The sequence below is a fragment of the Rhea americana genome, unplaced genomic scaffold, assembly GCF_003343005.1.
Source record: "Rhea americana isolate MKP2758 unplaced genomic scaffold, rheAme1 scaffold_156, whole genome shotgun sequence".
In the NCBI taxonomy this organism is placed as follows: Eukaryota; Metazoa; Chordata; class Aves; order Rheiformes; family Rheidae; genus Rhea; species Rhea americana.
In genome coordinates this window covers 51,022-58,681 of record NW_028185661.1, presented here as the reverse complement: position 1 = coordinate 58,681, position 7,660 = coordinate 51,022, and the positions used below count along the sequence as shown (strand labels likewise).

At 43.8% G+C, this 7,660-nt stretch overlaps 1 pseudogene; it reads right to left on the bottom strand.

Annotated features, from left to right (window-relative positions):
• Positions 1–4,436: 4,436 nt before the first annotated feature.
• Positions 4,437–5,153, bottom strand: LOC146598668 (tetraspanin-7 pseudogene; annotated as a pseudogene).
• Positions 5,154–7,660: the final 2,507 nt, after the last annotated feature.

Here is a 7,660-nt window from a genome sequence, read left to right as displayed (position 1 = left end):
CRTTCATGCTTTGACACCTGACTAAAAAGTCCATGCAATCACACAGGTGCAAAATAAACCAGCGTGCACCATTTGCCTTCCCAGTGAACAGATCTTTTCACACAAACAAATGCTTTCTTCAGTTGTTTAAGACATAATTTGGGATGTYATGAGGAAGTGACCATGGCTTTGATAGGACCCCTCATGCAGACGTGTGGTGAAGTTTGGACGGAGGAGAGGAACTGAACATGCAACATCTTTACAGATATTCCTCAGATGTTATATGGACCTTTAGAAACTATAGCTATCTTTTTTAGAGTATCTTATAACTTGCTCTATTCTATGCTAGTGCCAGCACAGCTCAGCCAATAAAATAAACAAAATAGTGCTACTTTTCCAGTGGTACCTGCTATCCTCCTCAACCCTGGACTCTGTTAGTCATGTGACTTTTATATCTTAGTTTCTGGCCAACATTATGTTCTGCTTCAAAACAAGACTGTGGTAAAACTTCTTAACTTGACCTCCCAAACTTTCTCTGAACATGCTTTTTTTATTAGTACCCAAAATATTTTATTAGGAAAACATTGAATTTCTAGCTCTGTTCCCATTCTATCTGAGTTACCAAAATCTCCTGTAGGTTGCTGGATATTTACTGGATATTTACTATAATTTAATTGTGGAAATAAGAGGATGATTACTCTTGTCAAGGTCTTCATACAGTATCAACTTATATCAGTGGAAATCATAGAGGTAGTAAGTGATTTCCACTGATACAGAAGCATGAAAATCATTTTTTCATAGACAAAATATTTTTCCTTATCTGATTTAGCCAATYTTATCACTAATATCTAAATTTAAGGAAAATCAGAAAAACTATGTCTTCTCTAAGAATTCAYGATTCATTATAAAGCCCATTTTTAGTTGTTTATCTATCTGTAATGTGAAGTTCAGCTATACGCAAGTACAGTAAATTATTCATGCTGGACAAAAGATCAGCATCAAAATGTTCTTGAAATTTGAAAGAGTCATATTCTTGGCATTCACTTAACAGAAAAAATAGATCAATGTTATAAAATATTCCTTGTTTTGTAACAAGGCCTAATCTTACTACCTTGTTAATGCTAAATCTGTTTGCTCAAACAATAAAACTATTGTTTCTATTATTGCAACATAGCTTGTTCTTATATTGGTATGTTTTTAGCTAATCGAATAATCCCTAGTTCTATAACTGAGTTCAACTTTTTGTAGCAGATGGGATCAGCCTTCATTTAAAATAAACCATTTTGTTTAGTGATATGTTGAAGGAGATGACGGAAAACAAACACGTTCTTGAGCAAAGGAAAGCTGGTGCTGTCTGGTGTAACATTTTCCAGTTACAGCCATTCTGACTGTTCCAGAAAAAAGATAATCTTGAATCTATACTATTYTGAAAATTAAATTAAAATTGGTTCACTGGTGGGGTAAAAGCTACTGATGGGGTAAATGTGGCTTCATTCTGGAAATTATTTTGAAAAGAATTATATTTCTTCCATAGCTTTACAAAAGTTAATGATGTTTACTATTATTCTATGAACTAGCAAAAAATATTTCCATTAAGACTCACAGCAAGTCAATGCACTTTTCAGTGATATAAATATGCTTAACCTATGTGACCATATGCCAAGGTTTATGGCTATTTCAGTGACTGGAGGTCAAAAAAGGAGAGTAACAGTTTACATTTGAATTATTCRTTATGTTAAGCTGATGTCTGTCCTCAGATTCAGGTCTGATCTCCATATAAATATGCACTGGTATACTTAGAACTATGTCATTCATATTTTAATTAAAAGTTCTTTTAGCAACTTAAAAAACAAACCTACTGAAGTGAACAWCTACAAAAGCTCTTTGACTAAATGAATTTTAACAGCATCCTTCATTCTGGTTGAGTGTATATGTCATGTAATCAGGATCAATATCAGAAATAATTTTAATAATCAAAATCAGTGTTGCAAGAAAAAAGCAGTGTCATATTCTTGTAAGTTTTCAAATCTTATTGATTCAAATGAAGAAGACTGTAGTGTTATACCCAGTGCAACTCTATGCCCCTTCCCCAACACTCTCCACAACATTTGTTTTTATTGRTTCTTTAATGGATCTTTCTGAATATGAAACCACAGTAGTTTTCTGTCTTTATATTCAGTATACATTTCATTTACATTTCACATGTACTTAGTTGAACCATGAAGAGACATGCAGAAATTACAAGTTTTGAGTCATTTTTTAAATGGAGCCTTGCATGATCCAACTCAGTCTACAGTGACCTCACATCTGCTTATATGAAATATAGGCCGCTTCACTCAGAACACTTGCTAGACTTTATTTCTGAAATATTAATACCATTACCCATACAAGCTATACTTTTACCCATTGTTAAAACCGTACAAAAATGACTCCGAATTCTAAAAAACAGAAGTTCCACAAGCACATAACTTCAAAAAGAAGCAGCGTTAGTAAAGGGACATTTACAAACAAAAATAAAAATGAGGATATATAAAAGAATAAACAATAAAAAAACAGTGTTTAAAAAAATGAAACACAGTTTTCTCTATAAAGAGAAATCCCAACACATTTCCTGGGTCCACCTATGCAGATGAATAATCAAATGACTTAAGAAGCCTGTTTACATTGCACTTTTCACCTGGAACATGATTCTTATATTACTTAGTTACATAGTCGTTTAATATCACAGAATCACAGAGTGGTTGAGGTCAGAAGGGACTTCTGGAGATATCTAGTCCAACTCTTCTGCTCAAGCAGGGTCACCTAGAGCATGTTGCACAGGATCATGTCCAGGTGGGTTTTGAATATCTCTAGAGAAGGAGACTTCACAGCCTCTCTGGGCAACCTGTTCCAGTGCTCTGTCACTCAAAATCCGGACAAATGGGCTATCAAGACACAACTAACACCCAAACACAGCATAACCATCAATCCAGAATCACTCTTCAGGTTACAGATAAAGCTCCATCCACACAGACTAGAACTGCTCTCCGATTAGGCATACTACAGACCCTTTGTATCATAAGCAAGGCTTTGTAAATCTTCCTAAATGAGGACACCTTACTCCTCCCAACTACTAACACTAAAAAAAAAAGAGAGAGAGAGAGAGATTATCCTAACAGAACCCAGGTTTTCTTTCTCTACTTCTAACCTCCTGAGCTTTGATCAGAAGAACTGACCCTCAGGTAATTATATAAATGATCTTTGGCCATGGAACTAAACAGAGTAGCAAAATTCCACTGTATGCCAGATACACAAACTTTGTAAACACTGTTCTGGATTCAAGAGGTCCTTATCTGAAACTTATTTCAAACTTTAGACTACTTCACATATCTGGTGAGCAATGTCACTTACACTGTTTATGTTGCATTGTATTTTAGATCTGTTTTACAGTCTGTTCCACTCACTRAGGGCAACAGCAAAAGTTCAAAAGAAACTTTTGAAGGAAAGTTGCTTTCCCCACCTCTCACCACCCCTAACCATACCTGACTCCRCAGCTTTTGCCCTCCTCTCCTATGACCGGGATCTGGGCTTAAGGCCTGCTCAGCCCTGGAGAGATGTAAGAGAATGAGCACATCCTAAAGGAGGGAGTAGTTGCACTTACAGCTCCTCTAGATGGAGATCAGGACCAAAAATATCACAGCAGGAAAAGCACCTGTGGCAACTGATTGGCTTTAACCTATACAAGACACATAYAGGAAATCTTTGCACAGGAGTGCAGTGCAGGGGACAGCGAGACACAATGGGAGGTCCTGCAGTGCCTGGGCACTTCCCCATGCAACCCCTGATGGCAGCTGCTGGCATAGCTGTCCGGGAGCCCGCTGGCCAGTCCTGCACCTCTGGCACTCCAGCAGCTGCAGTTGCTGATCATTTTTCAGTAATGCCATGTTGCCGTTAGTTCTCAGTCCCAGAGGAAAACTCACCCCACGTAACGCTGAGAGACGTCTCTCTTGTCCTCACAGATTCCTCTCTTCATTCTCGGGCCCCATTTCTGTGCCTTAGTATGCTTACATCACCAGGACAACTGGTGAGCCTTGACTCAGCTGTCCATGCCGAGCCAGATGGTGATATCTGTCCCTGCTGCCACCACTGTCTGTGGGAGGTGTCCAGAGGCTCCACAGGGGCAGTGGGAACCTGCCACCATGCAGGGGGCAAAGCTGGGAGGGGAGGCACCTTCCCAGCTCTGAGAGGCTGTGGAGCCGCTGCTTTTCCAGGGATCCAGTGTGGGGGATTTAGAGATGCCTGTAGTGTTGATGCCTCTGGCACAGACTCCAGAGGAGGAACAGGATTTGGTGGAGGAAGCTCAGGTGGAACTGGGGAATATGGAGAAAGGATTTTCCAGACAAGGAGCACCCAGATCCGCTGGGTCTGGAGGAAGGACGGGGCCTGAAGGGGAGAAGGGGACCCTGGGGGGGGGGGTCTCAGTGGGGGCTGGTGATGCCCAGTGGGTGGGCAGGGATGCGGGCAGCCAGCAGGCAAGCCAGCACAATGCCAATGAGCTGCAGCAGTCCCAGCCCCAGGGCGGCCGTGGCGACGTAGAACATGTTGCTACTGATGAAGGCCGAGACCTTGCTGAAGCAGCCATCGCGGTACAGCCCGTGGGTGTTGGGCAGCCGGTGCTGGCAACCCCGGCGGGCCCGGCAGCAGCTGAGAGGCACGGAGCCGTTTTGTCCCCCCACCCAGGGGGAGGTGAGCCAGTCGCGGTAACTCTCCACGCCGCAGCAGGCCAAGGTGCGCTGCAAAGCGTCCAGCGCGTCCGCCTTCCCCTCGTCTTCTCCGTAGGCACGCAGGGCCTCGCGCAGCCCTTCCTGGAAACCCTGCGCAATGTCCTGGCGGTAGAGGAGTCCCGAGAGCCCTGCCACCAGCCCGGCCACCAGCACGGCGGTCAGAAAGGTGCCGTAGGTGCGCARGAGGCCCCGATGCTCCGTGGCAGCACTCAAGCAGCCGAGGAAGCCCCAGATGATGACGGCGGGGCCCATGGCCAACAAAATGGTGGGCGCGTTGGGGTAGTCGTTGGCCGACAGCACCAGGTAGCTGCCCAATGACACCTTGGCCCAGAGGCCGATGATGAGCATGGTCAGCCCAGCGGCCCAGAAGACGAAGCTGAAGGCCATGAGGGACAGCTTGAGCACAGTCATGGCGCCCTCGCCCTGCGGCGGCGCCACGGGATGCGGAAGGGAGACCCGCRGCCGCTGGCGCCGCCGGGCGCTGAGGGGTCCCCGCGCCCTCCTCGGCCGCTGCTCCCCGCTGGCGCTGGTGCCTCGCCGCAGGCCGAGGCAGGCAGGAGCGGGCGGCTTCCCCCAGGCGCTGCCAGTGCGAGTCGCGGCGCGCTGCCGCCACGTCCCCTTTTACCCAGGCTGGCGCGGGGGCGTGATCTCGCGGGGGGTGGGCCGGGCCGGGCCAGGCCGAGCCGAGCCGTGCCATGGGGGAAGCGGCCGGTGAGCAGCCCGATCCAGGGCAGCTGCGGCGGGTACCAGCCTGACCCTCCGAAGGGATGAAGTGCCTCTGTTTTAAACAGCCGGCTGCCTCCACCTTTGCGCCTGTTAGTGCAGCGACAACAGTAACCCAAGGGGAGAATTAAATGCAGAAACTCCTTGGATTGCCCTTGGCAGATCCGCAGCGTGATAAGAGGAGGAGGGTACGCAGACGAACCGTTCCCGCATCCCGTGGCACTGCAGACTGTCGGATGAGAAGGTCCAGCAGCGGGGAGCTCCAGACTGCTGTTTGCTGGAGCACGCAGCAGCCTGGGATTACCCTGAGCGGGGGGCTAAACTCAAGTAAGCACCTAAATAAAACACAGGTAGCCCACAGGAAGCATAAGGAGTTTTTTTAAAGGAGAGTTTTTATTTTTATTTCTTACACTGCATCAACCTGCTCTGTTAGAACATTTTCTAGAAACAAATCTGTACATAAATCTGTATCTGTATATTAACTAACTATACATTCATTCATTCATCCATTCTACCTTGATTTTCCCAGTTGGAAAGTATTTTCCAGGTGGCCTGGCTCTGTTAAATATTCACTTGATTTAGCTTATGATAATAGTGAACAACTGGGAAGGCATAAAATGTTTGTGCACAAATGTCCAAAAGTAAGTACTGCTGTACAAGAGTGGCCTCTGAAAGTCCCATATGAGATTCCATCCTGAGTTTCTTTGCAAAAGATAATCTGCTCCTCAAGCCACGTGAACAAATGATGGAAACTGTAAGTGAAGCAAGATCCCAGGCAGAAATGCAAATAGCATTCCCAGTGCTATCCATTGCTTACTGAGTCTTTGACCATACTACAGGGCTAATTTATCTGCAGCATTTTCTGACAATATCACAAGAGGTAAATAGTACTTCTCAATTTAAGATTTTTACACCATCTGCAATAGTATGGGTCTCCACAATGAATAGAAACTACTCAAAGGCATTGCAAGATACAAAGTTGACTTTCATGTGCCTTCAGGTACTCAGGAAATGAGTTTTCTTGGGTAATGACATACTGTCATGCTTCTATAAAATGTTTACATTGCTTTTATAAAATCTTTTTAATGAAACTATTATTATAGTTTTGCTAGCTGATGAAATTTCTTTAACCTGTGCAATCTACTGAATCAGGCTTCATTAGCAGTATTCATTGCACTTCAAACTGTCAGACACATTTCTTTTTCCATAATGCCTCGTCCAGGGACAATACTACTCTTAGTTTCATTTCCATTGCTATAACTTGGAGCAAAGCTGTTTTTTAATTAGAATATGCAATAGCCACACCAAAAGGTCATGTCAAAACTTCTTGTTGCTCACATCTTTAGCAAACTCCTTTGCTCCTGAATTCTGAGGTTGAATTGTGTTCCAATAGTAATTTTGGGGTGGAAAATTGAGAAAAGAGTTTTGTTGGTTTCTCTGTGTCCCTGAACCATGGAATGAAAGGAGGTGCCCGAAATACCACACTTTTTGATACATTTGTTTAATGTACAACCAGAAATGCATGACTATCAAAGCATGAGTATGGCATAACCATCACTGGGATATCATCTCTTCTTTGTTAGAGGCCTCAATAATTTAAGTAGAAGGGGACTGTATGCTATAGTCTCTGCATCTTTGAGGTTCATCTGATGCCTTTTTATAAGATTGAGCTCTTGATCACTTTCTTAATATATCAATTCTGAGCTGGTCCTTTAATATTCTAATCTTCTCAGAAGTTTCTGAGATCTGTGTGTGGATATAATTCAGGAATTATGACTTCCATGCTCTGGAAATACTCCACAGCACATTGCATTGTATTACCCAATTTAGCACTAAGTCATATCAGTAATGCTCATGATAAAGACACACTGGGTCTGCAAGCCTAGAATTTCAGAATCAATGATTGAAAGAAGATGACTTCCACAGTTTCACACCTAAGTAAATACACAGTGTTGAGAAGTTCTGCAGGTGACATTTCATGAAGCTATGCTTCCTCTGAAATAAGGAGTCTCTGTTGGCCAGGCAGTTGTCAGTCATATGGAGAAAGGTCTTGCTGTCCTCTGAATGTGCTCATCATTGCTGTGCTGCCATCTTCTAACTCCTGTTCCTTCCCTTAGGATTTTATACTTTTTCATATCTGTGGTTTTACATTTGAATTCTTGAACTGCTAACTATCCACACCTCATCACTGCTAC